Below are 24,202 nucleotides of genomic sequence, written 5' to 3'. Positions count from 1 at the left end.
ATGAAGGCTAAGACTAGGGATCGTGTCTTATCTATATTTCTTTTCTTTCTTTCTTTTTTAATCTCTCCCAGTGTCTAGTGCAATTATCTCTATATAGTGAAAGTTACAGATATCTTATTACAAATATCTTCCAGAAGTTTCTGCAACATCTTAGAGCTTGATCAGTGGTGTACTGGTAAATGTTTTGCAATCAGTTCTCCAAAAAGAGAAAAAAAATGTTCATTCTACATAGTTTAATCTACATTATTAACATTTTTTTCCATTAGTGGTAACACATTCTAAACTCAGACCGCTAATCCAAACATAAGGATCTTTCTGGGCTACATATTGACTTAATTTTAAAATGTAATATTATCTGTCTTGTGTTTTCATTTGTTTTGTTATGTATTTTCCAATTACATTTTAATCTAGTTTGGATGACACTTGGAAGTATTATAGACCACATGTTTGACATCTTTGGTCTAGGTAATCAACAAAACATTGAATCAAACCCTGTACTGTAGCATCTGCATATTTCCAAGATACAAATGTTCACACTGGAAATTTAACAATCAGCTCTTATTAATCAGTTCGAACAGGCTCCAGCATACACTTGAAGCAATCAACACAAGTCATCCACAAACAAAAGCAACTGAAGAACTGTACTGCCCATAAGGAATCTCTCCTCAACCCAAACTTTGCCCTAGATCTCTTCCATCATGATGGCAAAGATTTTTATCAAGTATATATCTCCCTATTGTACGCCTCATTTGATGTTTATTATCAGAATGTCATTGGGGGCAGCTGGATGGGAGGTCCTGGGTTCAATCTGGCCTCAGACACTTCATAGCTGTGTGACCCTGGGCAAGTCATTTAACCCCCATTGCCTAGCCCTTACTGCTCTTCTGCCTTGGAAACAACACACAATATTGATTCTAAGATAGAAGATAAAGGTTTAAAAAAGAGAGATGTCATTGAATGGGATTATTTCTATTGTTACATCTTTAAATAAATCTTGAATGACAAATGTATGGATGGGAAATATTTCATTGTAAAAGAGCCTGTAATGTAGATGTTCTACCCAGTTGGATACTTTTCATTGTCAATAAAAAAAATAAGCATAATAGAATCATATATTCTCTACATCTTTCAGCAAATTGTGAGACAGTAAAGACATGACTCATGGTTGAATATTCTTTGAAAAAACCTACTTGTACCTTCTTAATGAAACAATGATGATATTTTTAATTTGTGTATCAATGACCCTTATATTTTTTATACAAAGCAGAGTAAGCATATAGGTCAGTAGTTATTGATGTTTTCTTAGTCATTTTTTTAAGGATCAGAAAGTTCTTAGTTTTATTTCATGTCTTTGGTATATTCACCTCCTTTGGAAATATTGTAAATCGATTCCTTAAAGCCCTGACAATTATATCACCTCCTACACAGATCTCTTACAATATATTTTCTTGCTCCAACTTGTCTGTTATCACTGTTCTCTTTAGTAATATTTCCCCTTCCTCTGTAGGAAACTTTGGGGAATAGGATATTCAGGTCCAAGTATAGTGATTCCACTATCCTTGATGGAAAAAACCAGCAACCATAGAGTTTCTTGGCAATAATTTTTGCAAAATTTTTCATCTTTCTTTTGTTTGTAGTTTACTTTCAATTTTCAACCTTGAATGCCCTTGGGGTGACTTTGTTTAGTTGAACATCTCATCAAGTTTTCTTGATATTGTTTTTGGCTTTCACTTTTTTAGGAGATGGCTCATAATCATTCATCATTCTTCATAAGATTTTACAGATAAGTTTAGCTCCTAATACAACGTTGACTTTGACAAAGCTATCTTTCTCACCGACAAAATCGGTCAAAAATTTGCTGAGTAAGGTGTTTTCTGAGCTCTTTTTGTTTCCTTATTGTGGCAATTAGTTTATACTGGTTTAACTTGTGATGAAATCATCATAGTTGGTTTTTATGTCATTTCTGTTGTTGATTTCCCATTTTAGATTTTTAATAGCTTACTTAAGTAATCTAGTGTTAAATCTTCTTTATTGTATTACATGTCTTTTTCTCATTACTATTCCTTATTTATTATAAATTCTGATTTTATTCTGAGGATTGATAAGTTTGACTGTAAACAGAGAGCTGACTGATAACTCACCTGTTTATAGCTCATATTGTCATTAAAATGTAGTCAGTTTAATTCCATGTAATGTTGTTTAGAGTTCACCATGTTCTGAGGGCATGGAGCTTTTATAAAACTGATGACTTTGGCTTCTCTCATTTATAATCCTGAACCAAACTTTCCTATATATTTCTCCCCCTCCTCCCCTTTTATCTGCTTTTATATTGAAGTCATGGGTATGAGAATGTATTTGATGTGAAGGTTTTTTTTTTTTTATCATGTTCTTCATTGGATTTCTCTACCATTTTGCCCTTATAAACCTATATTGGGGCAAAAGAAGCAATTTTTTTCATAGTGGGTATTTTATAAATTTTTATCATTAATAGTATGATGATTCCCTTTTATCAACTTTTTTCTTTGCCTCTCTAAGAAGTTCTTGTGAGCTATCCATCCATTGCAATTTTTTTTGTTTTTTTTCTGCTTTTATAACAAAAATGTCAAGATTTATATTATTCATCTCCTCAAGCAATATATGTCCATTCATTTGTCAATTTGACAGGGATTTCACATTTAGAGCACCAACAGTCAAATTAGAATTAAAAAAAGATAGCATGAGATGGAGAGCCATTTAAATTTTTTTTTTATTTCATGGGTTACCATTTCCAAAATAGTCTCATCTATTCATAAGTCTATTGGCAAATAGGGTCCTTAGAAAATAGATTTATTCATTTTGTTCCCAGGATCATACTAAAAACCTTTTTAGTACCATACACTGAGGAATTTTAACAGAATACACTAGTAGTTGGAAGAATCAAGAATCAATCAATCAATAATTAAGGGCCTATTATGTACCATACACTGAGTAAAGACTTCATTGATAAGCTTGAGTTTCAGTGAGACATCTATGGAGAGACAAGTCTATTATGATCTAGGCATATGAGGAAGCTATCTTCAAAATTTAAATTAGACCCAGCTAATCCACAAAGTAGACAAATGGAAGTTAGTAAACTAGATATATAAATATGTATATTTATTAAATATCACATGTATTGTATTTAATAAATTATATGTAAAGATTAAATAAAGAATATTTATAAAAATCCTTATAAATATGAATCTGTTGGGCTTAAAAATTAATACATTCTAAATAGACCATGATGAGGCAGTAGGCAGTAGCTATGGAGAATCATTAGAAGGGGGATGACAATAGTTATTATTATTATAATTTCAAAGGTAACAGGCAAATCACAACTTATTCTTGATCCAGCTGAGCTGTCATGAAACCAGGAAACATGGTCCTCCTGTCAGAGCTTCCCGAATATGATAGATCACTCTATGTAGTTGGTTGGTTGAACGGCCAGTTGGTTGTTGTTATGCACACTTAAGGAGGACCAAAATGGCACCACTATAATGGAGTCAGTGTATAGTGTGTGTATCTGTGACTAATAAATTCCAGTTTGGAAGACTATACCAGAGGTTGGGCACAAATAACCCTTTGTAAACATTCAGAATGGGGATGTTTCTAAGACTGAAAGTTTCGGACTACATTGAGTACAGTCATCTGTGACCAGAAAATCATGTACCAACTCTCCTTCCACTTTATTCTTGGCTTGTAGGTTTTGCAAGTTAAATAATTTGCCCATTAATGCAGTAGCTGACCTTGATGCCATTTTAGTCTTCATTGAAGGCATCTAATAACATCACTTGAAACATCATACTAAAAAGTATAGAAGCAAGCACACAGCTCTACTTCACTCTATTGGAGACTGGGAACACACGAGAGCATTGTCCATTATCCAGAACCCACATAAGCATGGTATCATATACAATATTGATAAATCTCCAGGCAACCAAATTTTTGCCATGATCTTCCACAAATTCTCTTGATTGACAGTATCGAAGGCCTTTGTAAGATTAACACATGTTGTGTACAGATCTCTGTTCTACTCTTGGCAGTTGTTGAGCAGCAAATACCATAATGAATGTTCCTTGGCCCTTTCTGAAGCCACACTAGCTCTCTAGTATAAGGTCAGCCTATTAAGGAAGACTAGTAGGAATCTTGCCCGGAATGATTAAGAGAGGGATCCCCCTATAATTGTTACAGGACAATCACTTTCCTTGTTCCTTGATAGAGGTGGACAATAGAAGCATCCTTGATCACCTGGCGGATAACCTCCTCTTGCCATATAACTTGGGAAATTTCAACCAGCTTTTGTATGAGCAGTGGATCTCCTGCCTTGTAAATTCCTTCTGGGATAGAATCAGCACTAGGCACTTTGCCACACAAGAGGAACCTAATGATGTTTAAAACCTTTTCCCCAGCTGGAAGTTTAGCTAGAGAGGAACTGACTTCAACTTGAGGCATATAGTATTGCTTTCAGTACTGATTGATGATGATCTGTTGAGAACATTTTGGAAATGTTCATCACATCTCTCCAGGATCATATTCTTATCACTGATCAGTGTGGCTCCATCAGTTCTGAGTAGTTGAGGTATTCTATAGGTCTTAGTCCATAAATAACCTTCAGAACATCATAGAAATGCTCTGGGTTGCTATTTTAGCATAAAACTGAATTTCATCTATTTTATTATTGAGCCAAGAATTCTGCATTTATCTAAGCGTCATTTGCATTTCACTTTTGATGGAGTTAAACACTGCCTTCTTATAGACAGATGAGCTGTGCTGCTGGCAAACCCTGTGGAATTCTTACTTTTCTTCAGTACCTTCTGAATTTCTCCATCATTTTCATCATACCATCCTAATGTTTGTGAGTATTCTGGTTCATATGAGTAAATGATGAGTTGTTCACTAAATCACTAAAAGCTGCCCTCCTCCACTTTAATACATTGCCATTAAGTCTTCTAGTAATTATCTTGCCTTAGGGCTGCTGTTTTTGCTGAATGTGAATGTTTAGCTTAGAGAGGATAAGTCTATGATCTGTCCAACACTCTGCACCACACATCTCCTTTGTTAATCACATGTCTCGTCTCCTCACAACGACATACTCTACTAAATGTCAATGTTGCTTCAGGGGTGTCTCCATGAAGTTTTAATGCACTTGGGTAGACAGTGTTGGTTATTAAAAAGGTCATGAAACAGACAAGTAGTCAGTGATAAGTGATTGCTGCTGTTTCTGACAACATTTCTCCCAAGGACTCCCTGCCACATAAAATAGTTTGTACCTATTCTGACATTAATCTCACTCAGAATTACAAGCTTGTCCTCTTTTGGTACACTGTTAATGAAGATTTCTAGGTCTTTATAACATTTTTCTTTGACTTAGAGTTTGTCATGGTGGGAACATACACATTGATGATGGTGGCATGGAACTTTCCTGCAAGTGGCAATCATGTTGTCATGAGCCTGTCATTTACTCCTTTGGGGAGGCATAAAAGCTTTTTGACTGTATTTTATTGCAAAACCTATACCAGTTTTACAGTGGTCTTTATCACTGGAACTACTCTAGAAAAATGTGTCTTCAGCTTCTGTTTCCAAAAGTTGCCCTTCATTTGTCAGCCTTGTTTTGGTCAGGGATACTATGTGGATTTGATACCTGAGTTCTCTTGCAATAAGAGCTATTGATCTTTCAAGTCTACTGGATTTCATGTTGTCCATTAGTGTACATGCATTCCATGTACCAATGGTGAGTATAATCTTTGCAAGAATTTTACATTTTTTTGTGTTTAAACTATAAAGTAGGATCTTGGCTTGACAAGGTAAGCAGGGATAGCTTCAAGCAGGCAGTTTTTAGGGAGCCTTTTTTTAGTCCCTTCCTCACACCAAAACAGTAAGCAGTTCTGTCTTTAAAAAAGGCTGCTCCTAGAGAGCAATAAGGTGGCTCAGTGGATTGAGAGTTAGGCTTAGAAATATAAGGTCCTAGGTTCAAATCTGGCCTCAAAAACTTCTCTGTTATGCTCCCCTGGGCAAGTTACTTAACCATCATTGCCTAGCATTTACCATTCTTCTACCTTAAACCCTTAGAACCAATACCCAGTATTGATTCCAAAGTGGAAGATAAGGGTTTAAAATTATTTTTTTAAGGCTGTTCATACACCCAGGAGGATATTGGATCCCACTGCTGCTTCCATTGAGAAGAAAAAGATCTACCCATCTTCAGGGTTATGACTATAGTTTCCAATGTATCCATACCTGCTGCTTCATCACTTGCCTGTTGTCACAGGACTTTTTAGGTAGGAATAAAATGATAAAATAATGATAGTAAAAGTGAAATGTAAAGTGATAAAATGGTATGGGCGATCTCTTTTGACTCATGCATAAATTAGATTTAAGTGAGGCAGAATTGCATAGTCAGTCTCAGTCAGTCTTCCACAGTCATCCAAGTCCAGTGGCAAGACAAAAGTCAAGATGATTGGAAATGGCTCAGAATGCAGTGGCTGACCTTCACTTCTTTAATGTCTAACGAAGCTCTAAGCACTCCATAGTGCCTGCTTCAGTTATCTTTATGGGCATTGGAACAAATTGTTTTCATCCACCCATTCAACCAAGTGGGAAGTCTTTCCATGTTTAGGGTAGATACCCCCTAATTCACCAATGGGTTTGAGGTCAGTTACCCTCAACTTGTTTAGCCTGCCTGCAGAGACAGTTTTACCAGAGTGTGCAATTGTGCATGTTACAGCTTCTTGGAGCCACGGGTGATAGCTGGGTGACAGGTGGGCACCAAAAAAGCAGTCCTGAAAAAAGGGGCTGGCAAGCCTTCACACTAAAGGTACCAGCCTTCCCTCACTAGCCCATATGCTCCCTGAACTAGTAATAACTGCTTCATATGCACACACACACACACACACACACAGACACACAGACACACACACATACACACACACACAAACATCAGAGACCACACCCGGGTAATGACATCACAATGCCAGCTTTTGAGAACTTAGATATTTTAGCTGTCCCTGCTAGGTATTGTACATTTAGTGTTAGTAGTTTCAGTCTAGAGTAATTAAGCTAATGTAACCAAGTCACCAGAGCCCTCCTGTGGCAAAACTATCCATCCCGGTGAGTATCCATTATCATTTCTGTGCCCTCATAGTGGGAAGCTCAATCAGTCAGCCTGTTTAGCTGCTTGGCTTCTGATCTCATGTCCAATGTGATATCTGACGACCAGTGGCCAGGATTCAGAGTGGGTTGGGGGGCTCAATACATCTAAAGATATTATAAGTTTTTAACAGGTTTTCCACTTACAAAAGTGCCATTATTATATCAAAATTGCAAGTTCTAAATTTCTGGCCATTTTGTTACCTACTCCTACACACAAGCCACTTGTATTGTGGTTTAAAAAAAAAAAAAAGCAAAATCTCAAAGATGCCAGTACAACTTTCTGAAAACAGGTCATGCAAGATTCAGTTCAAAACAAATGATTATCAAATACCTACTATGATCAAGGTACCAGAGAGATAAAAAGATGAAGTGAGGCAGAGTCATAACCCTTAAGTTGCTTACAATCCAATAGAAAAAAATAAGACACAAGCACAAATAATTTTGATGCAAAGTAGAGTGTAAGAAGATATAGTGATGTAAGATTTCAGAGGAAGGGGGCAGCTGGGTAGCTCAGTGGACTGAGAGCCAGGTCTAGAGACAGGAGGTCCTAGATTCAAATCTGGCCTCAGAAACTTCCCAGCTGTGTGACCCTGGGAAAGTCACTTAACCCCCATTGCCTAGCCCTTACCACTCTTCTGCCTTGGAACCAATACACAGTATTGATTCCAAGACAGAAGGTAAGGGTTTAAAAAAAAAAGATTTCAGAGGAAGGAGATATCCCTTGGGAGAAGGGATGGGAGTTAGAAAGGACTTTATGGAGGAGGTGTCACTTTAGGTAGACCTCCAAGAATGTGGGAGAAGGTATTGAAATTTATTCTGACTCAGGTTAATTCCATATTATAGAAGAGTCTAGAATCAATAAACCAAATGGACAAGACCAACCATATATATGTGAGGCATTACTACCTCCTCACTATGCATACCTCTACTCCTATTGTCTGCAAGTTCATAATTCATTCTTCTGTATTAAATATTGCCTTTTCCCTTTCTTTACTGGGAGGGGTAATATTATCAAATCTCTATGAGCAAAGCCTAAGGTCTATTGAATCTGCTAGACACTCTTCCTGGCAGGAGCAATATGTTATTAGAAAACATCACTTGCTTACAACAATTGGAGTTGGAGGATGAAGAGAATTAAGGAAGGAGGACTGGATGGCATATGGAAGAGGGACTTCACCTACTTCATAAATTTTGGCTAAAACAAGCTCTGAGTGAAGGGAAGCACACACTCATAGTGTTTAGTTCAGACCATCTGAGGTCTAATGTTGTACAATAAATAGTTTAGATGTGGTTTGAACTAAGTTAGATGACAGAGTATGGCGCATCATAAAGCAGACTGGCTAAGGAGACCTGAATCCTAGTTTTTGCATTGCCATTAATTAGCTGAGACCTAGGGCAAAACCAGGCATAAGATACACCCACTTTGGGCTACACTTTCATAGTCTTTAAAAATGAAAGAGTTTGAAATAATAATTTTTGAGGTCCCTTCTCGCTCTTATATTCATCTTATATTTGTCTCATTGTTTTGGCTTTATTTTAATCTTGGCTATCATTACAGAGTTTCATCTCTCCTATATTCATCTCTGAACTCATTTTTTGGTGGAGAGAGTGACTGGATTTGGTACAGGAAACACCCTGAGATATCAATTAGGTATATCTAATTCACCAAATACAGATAAGCAAATATTCTATAATTTATAGTCTTGGAATTGCCTGGGGTTCTGAGAGATTAACTGATTTGCCCTGTATCAAACAGTGAGTCAGAAACAAGACTCAAACCCAGTTCATCCTTAGATCAAGCTGTCTTCCAAAATTTTGAGTTGTTAATTTTTTAATTGTTCTTTGTAGCTATTGATCAATCATCAAAAAGCCCTCACTTGCAGGAATTAGGCTGTGTATCTGAGTGAAACCTGTTGGGGATCTATTTAATCCAGCTCCCCTCCATTTAACAGATGAGGGCACAGGTTCAGAAAGTCAAAACAACCTGTCCATCAGCTTAGTAGTAGAGCTGAGACTGAAATATAGCTGAGATTATATTTTCTAATACATCAGAGTGTAGGAGAATGGGGTTCTAGTGCTAGTTCTGTTAAGTTGCCATTTGTCCTTGGGCAAATCATTTGATTTCTCTGGGCCTCAGTTTCCCCATCTTCAAAATGATTTTCAGAATACCTCTCTCTTTCCTGGTTTTCCTTCTACTAAACTGCTCCTCTGTCACCTTTGCTGAATCGTTATCCAGATCATGCCCTCTAACTCTGAGGTGTTCTTGGTCTTGGACTCTTTTCTCTTCTCCCTCTATACTGCTTAGCTTGGAGATCTCAACATTTCCCATTGATTTAATTACTATGTCCAGACTGATGGTTCTCAGATCTCCTAACTTGGCCCCAGACTCCCTGTCAGTTTCCAATATTGCAATTTCAATTGCCCTTCAGATTTCTCAAACTGAATATCCAGTAGACATCTTAACTCATTATGTCCAAAATGGAACTTATTATCTTTCCTCCTAAACCCTCCCCACCTCCTATTACTGTTGAGGATAACACCATCTTCCCAATCCCCCAGACATGCAACTTAGGAGTCATCCTGGATTCTTCACTACCTCTCATTCCCATAACCAATCAGTTGTCAAAGTCTATAGATTTCAACTTGGCAGCATCTCTTGAATATGCTGCCTTCTTTTCTCTCACATTGTCACCACTTTAGTGCAAGCCCTCATCTCCTCACTCCTGAATTATTTCAATATTCTGCTGGTGGGCTAGCCTGCCTGGAGTCTCTTTCCATTCAAGTCAATTCTCTCTTCAGCCTTTAAAGTGATTTTCCTAAAGCACAGATCCAATTATGGCACCCCTTTAATAAACTCCAGTGACTTTGACTTCCTATTGCCTCCAGGATCACATACAAAATGCTCTATTTGACGTTCAAAGCTTTTCATAACCCAGTCCCTTTGTACCTTTCAAATCTTTATACACCTTCACTCATTCAACACACATTCTTTGAACTAGTAGCACTGCCCTCCTGACTATTCCACAAACAAAATATCCCACCTCTTGACTTTGGGCATCGTCTCCAGATCTTCCACAACCCTGGATTGCCCTCCTTTCCCAACTCTGCTCCAATTACTGACTTTCCTGGCTTCCACTAAGCCCTACCTTGTATAGGAAGGTTTCCCCATTCCCTATTAATTCTAGTACTTTTCCTCTGTCAATTATTTCCCATTATGCTATGTATATTATAAATTATAAATATTTGTTGTCTCTTCCTCTTTAGATTGTTAAACTCCTTGAAGGGCTGGGAGTATCTTTTGTCACTTTTGGTATCCTTGGTGCTGAACATAGTGCCTGATATACTTAAAGCACTTAATAAATGTTTATTCATTGACTGATATTGAAGTATGAGATCTGTAAGATTTTATTGGACAAGGAAATCTGAGTGATAGACAATACTTTCAAATAGACAATACTTTCAAATTGTGGTGCTGGAGATGACTTTTGAGAGTCCCTTGGATAGCAAGGAGATAAATTCAGTCAATGATTGAAGAAATTAATTCGGACTGTTGACTGGAAGGGTCATATACTAAAGGTAAAATTTAAGGACTTTGACCACATAATGAGAAGTCAGGGCTCATTGGAAAAGAGCCTGATGTTGAGAGAGATTGGAGGTAAAATGAAAAGGGGACAGTAGAGTATGAGATGGATAGATAGTATCTAGACAGACTTCAAGAGCTAGTGGAGGATAGAAGGGCCTGGCATGCTATGGTCCAGGGGATCATGAAGAGTTGTACTAAACTGAATGACTGAACAACAACAAAGGTGTCGTCCAGGGCAGATAGGTGGCACAATGGGATAGAGCTCCAGACCTGGAGTCACGACAACCATTGTTCAAATCTGGCATCAGACACTTAACTGTTTGCCTCAGTTTCCTCATCTGTAAAATGAGCTGGAGAAGGAAATGGCAAATCACTCCAGTATCTTTGCCAAGAAAACCCCAAATGGGATCACAACAAAACAATAACAAAAAGAAAACAAGTTCTCATCCATCTCTCAAATTCTATGATTTTTAAAATAAAGAATAATAGTACACTTCTTCCACTGCCTTTCTAGGCTCTTTCCACTCTATTCCCTTCTCCTTGACTTTTTGACAATTTCATCTGTATTTAACCAAGAAAGTAGAAAGATATAATGGAAATATTTTCACCAGGCTATTCCTTCCTTCCTTTATGCTAGAATGGATGGAAAAACAAATATCCCACAAATATATTAATCTGAGAACTAACCTGTAAATTTATGCAAGAGTAATTTAAGTCTGTATGAAATATTAGCCTGCCAGATATTGCCCTAGCCCTGCTAGGAGATCAATATTACCGAGAACTTTAAGAAGTTTTGGATACTGAGCAAGAAGTCTTGATATTTGTGCCAGGAATAGCATGTGGTCCTTAATTTTTATACCCTTAGAATCAAAGAAACTGGGCAGTGGAAAGACAATATTACAACTGCAGAATGGTGTACTGGTCCAAAGGCTTCATTTTACACAGAAGCTAAACTGGCAGTTCAGGGAGTCTAAGTGACATACCCCTAGTTACCAGATTTATTAAGCAGCAGAACTGGAATTTGAATGCAGATCTTCTGACTATGAGTCTGTCTCTCAAAAATGATGTAATCTGAACAAACATACCCCAATTAAAATGACCATTCTTGGAATTCATTCCTAAAATAGCCTAGTACACAGAAAGAAGAGAGGAGCTGTAAACAATGGGAAAGGAACAACAAAAAAAAGATAATTAGGCAATTGATAGGTGGGAGTCTTTTTTCTACAGATAGAAAATTTCACCATAAATATTACTTAATTGGTGGCACTTTGCACTGCTGCACACCCAGAGTAACTGGGAAAATAGTGACATAAATATATTTTTTAAATATCCAAAATATATGATGCCCTTTATCCAATGTATTTAGATAAATGTAGTTTGCATTTTATTCCTTTTCCTTTGCCTTTTTTTTGAAAATGGATCCATGTTTCCATCAAATTCTAGCCCCACTCATCTCATATCCTTAGTTGTTGTTCAGTTGTGTCCAACTCTTAGTGATCTCCTGGACCATAGCACGGCCATACTGTCCATGTGGTTTTCTTGGCAAAGACTCTGGAGTGGTTTGCCATTTCTTTTTTCCAGTGGATTAAGGCAAAAAGATCAAGTGACTTGCCCAGAATCAAACAGCTAGTAAGGTCTGAGGCCCTATTTGAGGTCCAGCATTCCATCCACTGAGCCACCTAGCTGCCTCCATAGTTACTACCTAAGAATTTTGGACTGTCTCTTTAGGATAGTATCCATCGAATTTGGAGTCAAATTGCTGAAAGAGTCTTTAGAGATCAAGTCTAACTGTACATTTTTCTCAAGAGACTAAGGCCTAGAAAAATGAAGAGACTTCCTTGAAGTCCAGCAGGGGTGTCTGAGCCTGGACTGGTCATTACACAGATTCTGCTTCAGAATGTAAGCTGCTGGAGGGTAATGATCATGTTAATTCCATTTTCTGTGGGTTACACTTCAATATAGTATCAGTACTTTCAGAGATGCTGAATCTTTTCCTTGGGGAAAAGATATTATTATGAAAATAGACTGAATTGGGGACAGAGACCATCTCCCTTTCAGGAGAAAAAAAGATCTAGATCTAGATATCCAGCATTACTAAAGATTAATTTCTAAGTACTCCTTCCAAGGCTCTTCCTTGAATACATCTGGATTATCAGTATTCCCATTCAAGACTGCTTTCTATTTAATCCCTCTATATCTTGAATCTTCCTCTTTTTATTTATGGATGGTCTCTTCTCACCCCCAAATGAGAATTCTCTTTGAGGACAAGGATTGTTTCTGCTGTGTACTTGTGTGTGTGTAAACATACAAATAGCACACAAAAAATCTTTCATAAATGTTTTTTGACTGACTGCCTAACTGACTGACTGATGGACCAAATCTAAAGCAGAGGAAGACTAGGAAAAGTCAGCAGACCTTTTATAGGCCCTTTAGGCATGCCCAGAGTCCTCCTCACTCAGGTGTGAAGGTCCAGAAAGTTGTGACTATTTCCCACACCAGCAGCTGATCCTGACTAAATGAGGGGTTATCCTAATTGAAAACCATGTCTATTAATGATAGGGTTTTCCCTTTTCTACCTTGCATAGGAAAAAAAAAAAAGTCCCCAGGGTCTCTTTTTCTCAGAACTTAAGTGACCCTAATGTAATTGGAACAGTAAGAGATGAATTAACCATCTTCTTTCTGCTACTTTTCAGAAATGTAACCTAGATTGATTTTTGAAAAAAAGCACTACTCAACTATTCATGGACTGATGAACAATTTTGTGGATTATCCAGATCGTGGCCTCCTTTCCCACCTCTCCACTACCTTCTAACTGTGCCATGTTGTATTTTCTTTAGAGAGGATAGAGGAAGCTTCCTCAAGCCATTTGTTAGAACTCTCCCTCATGGCCGGCAACCCTTTCTGGACAAAGAGAGCAGTGCCTGGGCAGTGACCCAAGTGGTTTGAGTTGAATGGCGATTGGGAAGGTTCCCCTGCTCCTTCTTCCCATATATCTCTATCACCTAGGTGCCCTGTGCCCAGAATTCTATCATTTGAGCTTTGCTCCTTTAGCTTAAGCATTGTCCTCCCTCTGGCATTCTTGGGGGTTGATTCTGGCCCTCCAATTTCATTGCTAAAGAGAATTCCTGATGAGAAAACTCATTGTACTAATATAGAGCAGCATCTGAGCAACTTTACCATCTTGGAGAACTGCCTGGGAAACAAAAGTTAAGTGACTTGTTGAGGATTGAACAGCCAGTAGCTGACAGAAGGTAGGACTTGACCAGGTTTTCCAGAAATTGGCTCCCTCTCACTTATTGCTGACACTTGGTCCATTTGGAATTCAATTATTTTCTTTAGAATTAATGTTTTTAAGACCCCCATCACCTGAAAGACTTTAATCATCTCTTTCTTCCCTAAATGGCCAGAGACAGAAGGAACCCACTTAGGGACTTAAGGAGGAAAGGGGACACTTAGTTGTCAAAGTCATCTTTGGATAAATTGTAAATGGCTTTTCCTGGAGCCAACTCCGAAACCCCTCATTCTGCTTAACTTGAAGTTGCATACGCTTATGGCCACCCCTCTCTGGCTCATGTTGGGAAGGGAAATAGGTTCATCAACTCTAAAGCAGAATTTCTTTCCTATCACAGAAGTCCCCAAGGGCAAAGTAATCTTTCCTACAGAAAAGGATGCTCGGGTCACCATAACACTGAGGTTGCCACTCCAGCATAGACAGAATATTAGAGGCAGAAGAGACCTTACAAATTCCAACCTACTCCTTTCGCAAACGAAGCTTCAAAGGCCCAGATTGGTCTTATGACTAAATGATGACAGTGTTTGGAGAAAGGCTCACATTTTCCAAATTCCTTCTCCCAACTAGACCATGAAGTATTTTGAAGAAGTGGAAAATGAGCAAAAGCTGGCAGGATGGAAGCAGTGGGAAATTTTAAAATTTCAGTTTCTAAGGGAAGCCCAAAGAGAAAAGTATGCTTTGTCTTGACAAAAATTCAGGTTTCTGCTGGCTCTATTGCTTTGGTTCTTCAGAGTATCTTCTTCAAGACACTTGGGTGGCCACCTTCCTCTCCTTCCCACCAAGCTCCCTAAAGGGCTCAGGGGGACAGAAGAGTCTCCAACTAGGCATCTCTGGAAAATAGGACAAATAATTTGATCCACAGATAAAACGCTAAATTAGCGACATTTCACATTTAGATAGCGTGATATAGAGTTCATTTAAAAAAGTGGGATCTAGAATCTAATCTGGAACCAGAAACTCTGGATTTAAATCTGTTCTAGCTCTAGATCTATGATTCTAAAATTTCTTTTAAAGTGCTTTTTCAATAAAGATTGGAGAGGTAAGGAAGGGGGTGGGGTGGGGTGGATAGGCAGTAGAGGACTTTAAATGCCAAGCAGAGGATTTTATATTTGATGCTGGAGGCAACAGGAACCACTGGAGTTTATTGAACACAGGAGTCTACTGAATTAGAATTTATTTTCACATATTTATATTTTGAGTTGTTTTCTCTTTCTTTCTTTCCTTCTTTCTTTCTTTCCTTCTTTCTTTCCTTCCTTCCTTCCTTCCTTCTTTCCTTCCTTCCTTCCTTCTTTCCTTCCTTCCTTCTTTCCTTCCTTCCTTCCTTCCTTCCTTCCTTCCTTCCTTCCTTCCTTCCTTCCTTCCTTCCTTCCTTCCTTCCTTCCTTCCTTCCTTCCTTCCTTCCTTCCTTCCTTCTTTCTTTCTTTCTTTCTTTCTTTCTTTCTTTCTTTCTTTCTTTCTTTCTTTCTTTCTTTCTTTCTTTCTTTCTTTCTTTCTTTCTTTCTTTCTTTCTTTCTTTCTTTCTTTCTTTCTTTCTTTCTTTCTTTCTTTCTTTCTTTCTTAAAATTCTGCCACCACAAAAAAACAAACTCTGTATTCAATTTACATCTCATTTCCTGATAAAGGCCACAAACTCAACTTCTTCCCCTGGGAGGCAGTACTGTGGTGTGGTAGAAAGACCAGGGGCTATTTGGGGTCAGAAACTTTCATTCAAGTCCTTGTTCTAGCATCCTTTGATCTTGGGCAAATACCCAAGTGAAGTACCTTCACTTGCCCTCACCGGGCCTCAGTTTCCTTAGCTGAAAAGTGAGAAGTCTGGTCTAGATAATGTTTTAGGTTTGAAATTTGTGCTCTCATTTCTCCAAATCATTTCCCCTTAGGTCTTACCAGACTATGCTTCAGACTTTTTGAGATAATGGTTTTATGCTTTTACTTTCACTTGTTGTTTAGTCATTTGTTGTGCCCAATTCTTCATGACCCCATTTAGGGTTTTCTTGGCAAAGATGCTGGAGTAGTTGCCATTTCCTTCTCCAGATCATTTTATAGATGAGGAAACTGAGACAAACAGGGTTAGGTGACTTGCCCAGGATCCCACAATGAATAATTATCCAAGGTCAAATTTGAACTCAAGTCTTTTTGACTGCAGGTTGAGCGCTATCTGCCGTACCATATTTTACTAATACTCTGTACCATTATTTGTGTAGATTTGCAAACCTCAAAGGGTTATGCAAATTTTACTACTACCACCACCACCACCACCACTACTACTACTACTACTACTACTATTATTATTATTACTTGAGAGTGCAGAATCATGGAGAGAGTACAAGACTTAGCCTCCAAAAGACCTGGGTTTGCATCCTGACTAAAGAGACACTGAACCTCAGGCAATTCTCTATGATTTGAGTATATACAAAGTCTTAGAAAGACAAGGGTCTTTATTGGGTTGCACAATAAAAATCACAGTTCCCTGACATTATCATTGCTGAATGTAACCTAGAAAGAGCTGGCCTCCTAATCAGGAAGACTCAAGGTTCAAACTCTATCTCTGATACACTTTAACCTCTTGGCACCATTTAGTCCACTCTAAAACTGAGTTGTAAAAAAGTTGCTGGACTTAATTAGTAGAGGGAGTTTCCTTTACTTGGAGCCACCTGAAGTTCCTGGAAGATTCTTACTCCAAGAATCAAAGGTTAGGGCAAAGAAAAAATGAGTCCTCAGCTTCCTCAGAATGCTTTTTCTTTCCCCCTTTGATTCTTTTCATGCTCTCTTCTTCTTCTTTTTTTAAAATTTAAACCCTTACCTTCCATTTTAGAATCAATACAGTAAATTGTTCAAAGGCAGAAGAGTGGTAAGGGCTAAGTAATGAGAGTTAAGTGACTTGGCCAGGGTCACACAGCTAGGAAGTGTCTGAGGCCAAATTTGAGCCCAAGACTTGCCATCTCTGGGTCTGGCTCATCATCCACTGAGCCACTAGCTGCCCAGACTGCTCTTCTTGATTCAGGTTTTTGCCAATTTGAAATCTGGAGACCCCAAGTCTGCCCCAGCCCCCTGAGAACTCACCCAGGGAGGGAAGTCTCAGATGAACAATAGATCTAAAGGTAGACCTTATCAAATATTAAGTACCCTTTTGTACTATTAGTTTCTCCCATTGTATCAAAGTCCTCTTCCCAGTAACTGCCCAGGCCTTGGCTGTCTCTTTCCCTTTTGCATCCATTATAAAGCATCACCTTCTCTCTGACAATCCTGTCTTGGACTTTTCCTTTCCATGTAGCCTTGGTAATGCCAATTAATCATACTTCCCTGCCCTTAGTTCCCCAAATGGTATATAAGTTCCCCAAGTTCTATTCTTCTTTGGAGAATCATTTAGCATGTGCATTCTCCCAGAGCTACCATTCCCAAAGATACCATACCCAGAGCCCAGGGTGTTGACTCTGTGTAGTTTGTGGTGCTTGGCTCTGTGATAGTGGCTGATTATTGGACCTATCTCTTTCTTGATTAAAGATTTGGCTTTATTCAGTCACTAAAGTGATTTTCCTAAAATGCAGATCTAATTATGTCAATAGCTCTCCCTGTTAAAAAATTCCAGTAATTCCCTATTGCCTCCAAATCAAATATAAAATCTTCTGCTTAGCATTCAAAGCCCTCTATAACCTACACCCCTCCTAACCTTCCAGTCTTCAAACAGCTGACTGCCACAGGCACTCTGATTCAGTAACACTGGACTCCTGGATGTTTCACTAACAAGCCATTCCATCTCTTGTCTCCAAGCACTTTCTCAGGCAGTTTTTAGATTCCACTTACTGACTTCCTTTTAGTCCCAATTAAAATTCCATCTTTTTTTGGAAGCCTTCTCTAATCCCTCTTCATTCCAGAGCCTCCCCTCTGTTAATCACTCCCTATTTATCCTGTGTATAAGCTTGCTTTGCATATATTTATATTGTCTCCCTCATTAGATTGTAAGTTCCTTGAGGACAGGGATTTATCTTTTGTCTCTTTTTATATTCTAGGTGCTTAGCCCCCTTACTATGTATTCATAGTAAATGTTTATTGATGGATTGATTGATTGAGAAGGTTCTTATTAGAGCCAAGTGATAAGGAATTGATTCTCAAGGTACTGGAAAATGGGGAGGGGGGAAGATACCAAAGACATGGGAGGAAATGTCAGAACTTATCATTACCAAAAGAAGGCAGGGAAAGATACCAAAGATATGGAAGGAAATACCAGAAGTTAACATTATCAAAAGAAGGCAATCTAGAGAATGTCAATGCCCAGCAACTTCCTCATCTATACAGATTTCTTGAGAATAATTTGTGCATGGTTGGCATCCTGTTTGAAGACAGAAGAAGGGAATCAACAGGTTTTCCCATTTGATATTCTACACTAGGCAACATTTTAATCATCACACAATGTACAGAAAAGTATAGAGTACAAAAGATCCTACTGTGCTTATTGTTTATTGAGGATTTTTTTAAAGCATTTAATTCAGGAGAGAAAGCTGCCTTAAAAACTCTCTTTCAACAAAGTCTCTGCCAGAACCAGAAGGTTCAGAAAGGACATCTAATTCAACTTTATTTTACAAATAAGGAAACTGAGTCTCAGGAGGGTTATACTAGGAATATGCCAATTATTGTCTACCATATGTTGTCAAAACAATAACAACTTTGAGACATAACAATGAAGAAAACAATTTGGTTCTGTAATTATCAATTAATATAAAAACACAAAACAAGTGTATGTCACTTTCATGGAGGATGTCCATAAGAGAGTCCAAATGGAAAAGGTATTTCCTAGATAGTGAGAGTCTTACAGATAGTTGCTCCTGTTTACTGGTGATACTGTGCTCATTAAATCAAGCCAGGAACATTGTAGACTCCTAAATGAAAACTTGTAACCATTCAAAAGAGTGGATCAAAACTATCTATACAGGAAAAACCAAGTGGATTAAGAATTTCTTTTGTCCAGATAGTCATATGCAGTTGAATGAACAACCCACTGAACTTATCCATTAGTGCATATTTCTTAGGTGGATATTGCAAATGGACAATGAGCGGAGTGTGTGATGGCTGGTGGGGCAGGGATAAAAAAGTAGAGAAAGCACTAGATAACTTTTGAGAAATTACACAGTTCTTTTAATGTCCCTGAACTCTTTCCTAAATCAAAAAGCCTCAACCTTTTAAAGCTCTAATATTTAGCAATGTTTTTAGCACATGTTTTACAGCTATAAGACACAAAATATTACAATCTCCCAAGAATTGGCACCATGGATTTTCCCAAAGAACTAAGGATAGGTAATATACTAGTTGTGAGCTGGCTACAACACATTATAAGTGAGGTATTCTGAAAGAAAAGTTAAAGTGTTCAGAGATTCACAGATTTTGAGCTGGATGGAACCTGAGAAGTCAATTGTTAAATCAATAAGCATTTTATATAGTGCCTACTATGTTCCAGGAACGGTGCTAAGCACTTTACATATATCTCATTTGATTCTCACAACAACCCCGCCAGGTAGGGGCTGTTATCTTCCTTTTACAGTTGAGGATAATGAGGCAGACAGAGGCCAAATGATTTGCCCCAGAGTCACAGTTAAGTGTGCAAGGCAGAATTTAAACTCTGTTCTTCCTGATTCTGGGTCTATTGCACTTTCTAGCTGTCTATTAGATACAGTAGTGGGTTTGGAGAGGAAAAAAATCTGGGTTGCAATGCCTCCTCAGACACTAGTTGTATCACCCTGGGCAAGTTAATCTATCCTTGTCAGCTTCAGTTTCCTCATCTGTAAAATGGGGATAATAGGCACACCTACCTCACAATATTGTGAAGATCAAATGAGATAATAGGTGTAAATATAGCTATCAGTACTTTCGTTATGATTACTACTATTATTATTACTAAGCTCAGATGGGTAACATCAAAACTGGGATCCAGCCCAAGTCCTCTTTCTCCAAATTCATGATTCTCTTCATTACACCATGTTATTATTATTATTTTTTTATTCCATGCTATCTTATAAAGAATGTCATCAGAAAAATATGAGGGGGTCTAGGGAAGCTTTTATTAACTGAATACTATAAAATTTAAAATTAAATCTTAATAAGTAAAATATTATATTTTAGGAGGTTTATTAAATGATCATTAGAAATCAAGGAATAAAGAAGATACAAAATAAAGACCATGTGCCCATGGCTGATCAGCCAGTTCAAAAGCCACCAACTCAGGACAGGAAGTAAAGAGGTGGAACCCTCCACGTCCCCACCTAATATCCCCTGTCTACAGGAAGTACACAATGGCAGGAAGTCACTGGGCTCCCAGGAAATGTAGTTCTTTTCTTAGGGTAACTGATTTTCAATTATATACTACTATGTGCTAGGAACTATGTTCTAAGTGCCTTATAATTACTATTTCATTGGATTCTCATGATAACCCTGTAAGAGAGAAACTATTATTATCTTCATTTTATAAGTTAAGGAAAATGAGGCAGAGTTTAAGTGACACAGCCAGGGTCACTCAACCATAAGTGTCTAAGGCCAGATTTGATCTAAAGGCTTCCTGACTAGACCCATTTACTGTACCAACCTAGCTGATAGAAGAAAAAAAAAAGATGGGCCAATCACAATAGCATGTGATAGCCAATGGACAGGTTACATGCTCCACTGACATGGAACTCAAAGAGTACTAGAAAAAGGTCTGAGTACTTTGAATGAATCCACTGTGGCCCATTTATGGAAAGACACACACAAGCGTCCGTCCCACAGGAGAGGTAGTAGTCATGAATGGGTTTCTGGCTGCATCCCTAGAGAGAGTGCTCACCTCAGTAAGAATACATATCCATTGGAGTATTGGGGACACTCCTTGGGATCCTTGTGTACTAGGAAAGTTGTCCTCAGTCCTTCCCTTTGTTATTTACTTCCTAGGACTTCCCTAGAGTTTCTCCCTCTTCTTTTAAAGTTGCCCAACACTAGGCAATTTACCATTGTTTGTTCAGTGCCTAATGTATTCCACTGGTCCTCCATTCTATTTCTTAGCCAGTCCTAGATTTCTTTATGAACCTTAGCTAAGAGAACCTCACTAGGAGAGTACACTCAAGTTCCTGTTGAGAAAAGATAGCTAGCTGGTATAGCAGATGGACCTAGAGTCAGGAAGATCCAAGTTTAGATCTGGCTTCAGGCACTTACTAGCTGTGTGACCCTGGGCAAGTCACTTAACCTGCCTCACCTGTAAAAATGATAATAGCACCTTCTTCCCAGGGTTGTTGGGAAAATCAACTGAGATAATATTTGTAAGGGAATTCCCAAACTCCCAGAGAAAATAGTAGGCACTTAATAAAACTTTCCTTCCTTTAAAAGGAGATCATTTCTCCAGCTACCTTCTACTTTCTGTTAGTTTTTCTACTATCATCAAATAAGTCACTCAACAAGCATTTGTAGGTCCCTGGCACTGTGGTAGGCAATAGGGATGCAAAGACTTAACAAAACAACCCCTGACTTCAAGGAACTTACATTCTATTGGATGTAAAATATAAATTCCATCTTCTCTACTCTCTCCCTCGAATTCTATTTTATTATCTTTTGTCCCTCTCTGACCACCCCAGTTAGCTTCCCAGTATTCATTTGGGCAAGTATTACCAGCTCAGTTCTTTCATTTCTCTTTGTTTGCTATTCTGGTCCCTCAAAACTGGCCCAGCTGTGCCTACATCCCCTTAACCCAGCTGTGATCTTGAGCGGTTTGTGCTTCCTGCCCAGGTTACACACAATGCTTCTCTTTCAGAAAGTCCTTCCTTATCCTCCAAGCTTGGGACACTCTGTTCTTGAACAAGCAATCCCTCATTCTCAGGTGGTTTCTTGAACCACATCTATATGTCTTTGACTATCTCCCAGTCAAGCAACAATTTTTCTCTGTTCCTAAAAAGAACTTGAAATCTATTTGACCCCAGATTCCCTGGCCACAAATCCATTTCATCCATATTCTCCAGCCCAAATTCAAATAAATCTAACCCTTTTACTTGGACTGTTCACACCTCACAAAGTCTTTTTTACCAAGGTACAATGTCTCCTCTATCCACTGATCCATTCTGGCAGAGAATGAATGGAATCTTTAACCTGGGACAACTCTGGGGATTTGCCATGAATGTCCCCTTCCACCCCTTGAGACATTTCCAAATGAGTCCAATTTCTCTGCTGGTCTGAACCTCACGTCAAATTTCTCACTTCAAGGAATTTTAAATTGCACGAATGTGTCCCTTGGGCTTATCCCAATTGAATGGATACTCTCTCACTGTACAGTAGCTCTCATTCCCCACATAGAAAAACTTACATCGATTCTTCTTTTGGAAGAGTTCTCCCCTCACTGAGGTTGCATACATTCTTTTGCCCCATCTTTCCTCTTTTCCCCCTTGTGCTCATGCAGAAGTCACAACAAATCTACCAGTAAGATCTGTTATTTTTCCCTATCCCACCCCTCAGAGGCATCTTGCCATCTTGCCAATTCCCAGCACTATTTGTGGCTGCAGAGAACCATGAAGACAGTGGGTACTCACTGATGGGGGAATGGTTGAACATACTGTGGTTTGACTGCAAGGGAATATTACTATGTAGTAGGGTATGAAGAGTTCTGATAAACATGGAAGGATTTCTACAAACTGATGCAAAATGAAATAAAGCTAAGCCAGGAGAAATAGTATCATTTTCACAATGACAAAATAGTGTAAATGAGATAATCACTAAATGGAAGCCAAATCCCAAGTAACTATAAAAGCAATGATGCTTCTAGAGAACAGATAATGAAACATAAATATTCCTCTCTCAGTACAAAATCCGGGAAGAATGTGATAAATGTCTGCATGGCAATCACATAATAGAATGTTTTTACTTAACTGCTTTTCTCTTTTACATGAAAAATGCTCAGTTTCTTAGAAGGAGGGAGAATTTCCAGAGATAACTGGTAAAAATAAAAGGCACCAGACATTTTTTAAAGGTGTATGATGATTCTAACATCTAACCACCTTAACCTTGTGCCTGTCAGAGACTTCCAAGTACACTGGTTAGTTTTCATTTCATCCTATTTCAAACAATAACCATCTTGCTAGCCTTTGTTTCACTGTGGAAGGGAAGAAGAAAATAATTCTGTTGGTCATATCTGTTAATTTCTTCGGGGCCAGGCTCACTCATTCTTATTACTTGTTCTTGAAGACATTTCTCCTGGGGACACTAAAGAAAGACCTATTGGGCAGACAAAATTTGGCCATTATCCCTGGGCTTATGAAAAATCATCTATCTGATCAGACTACGTGGGATCTCACCTATGAAATAAAACAGGTCCAAAGCTTAAGCAGTCAATCCTTCAGGCAGGCAGTCAAAAAAGACTTTGCTCTTTTTTTTTTTTGACAGGGTTACCAAACTAAGAGAATGAGGGAACATTATAGGTAGAGAATACATGAATTTCAGTAAATATTTTTTCCCTTCAAAATTTCCCCAATATTTTTGTAGACAAGATGAAGAAATATGGTTTGGATGAACTCAGGCAAGTCCTGTAACCTCAAAGGATCAAGTTTAGGGCTAAAAAGATCCTTCATTTAAAAAAAAATCCATTCTTAGATTTTATTCTAAATATTGGCTCCAAGGCAGAAGAAAAATAAGGGCTAGGCAGTGGAGATTAAGTGACTTGCCCAAGGTCACATAGCTAGGAAGTCTCTGAGGCCAGAATTGGACTCAGGATCTCTTTATCTCTAGACCTGCCTCTCTCATATTTCTTTGAAAACATTCTTCATTCTGCTTTTCCTTCCTTGTAATGTGTTGCTTGGGCCAACTAAATTTAGTAGGGATGAATATGAATCTTATACTTGAATTCAATAAGCCAGTCAAATAGTATTATTAAGTGTCTACTATGTGCCTGGCACTATGCAAAAGCCCTAGGGGTATAAAAAAAAGGCTTTTTTTTTTTTTAAGCAAATAGTCCCTGATCTCAAGGAGCTTCCAGTCTAATGGGGGAGATAATATGCAAAACAATTGTATACAGATAAGATGTATACTGGATAAATTGGAGGTAGTATTGATAAAAGGTTCTAATCATGTTAAGGAGCCTAGCAAGGCTTCTTGCAGATGGCAGGGATTTAGCTGAGACTTGAAGGAAAGGAATCTAGGGAAGCTGGGAGGCAAAGATAAGAAGG

General features: G+C 38.2%; 1 protein-coding gene across 2 annotated transcripts in view; it reads left to right on the top strand.

The window, feature by feature from the left end:
- Positions 1 to 6,973: 6,973 nt before the first annotated feature.
- Positions 6,974 to 24,202, top strand: part of BANF2 (BANF family member 2) — a 39,739-nt gene continuing 22,510 nt past the window's right edge. The window contains exons 1-2 of one of the 2 annotated variants that reach the window (XM_007476652.3): positions 6,974 to 7,125; positions 8,726 to 8,818. The gene's annotated coding sequence lies outside the window, so the exon portion shown is untranslated. The remainder of the gene's footprint in view (positions 7,126 to 8,725; positions 8,819 to 24,202) is intronic. The other variant, XM_001382072.4, reaches the window with a different exon arrangement.

This window comes from Monodelphis domestica, chromosome 1 (assembly GCF_027887165.1).
Source record: "Monodelphis domestica isolate mMonDom1 chromosome 1, mMonDom1.pri, whole genome shotgun sequence".
Classification (NCBI taxonomy): Eukaryota; Metazoa; Chordata; class Mammalia; order Didelphimorphia; family Didelphidae; genus Monodelphis; species Monodelphis domestica.
The sequence above is the reverse complement of the archived record's forward strand: the minus strand, read 5'-3'. Positions and strand labels throughout refer to the sequence as shown.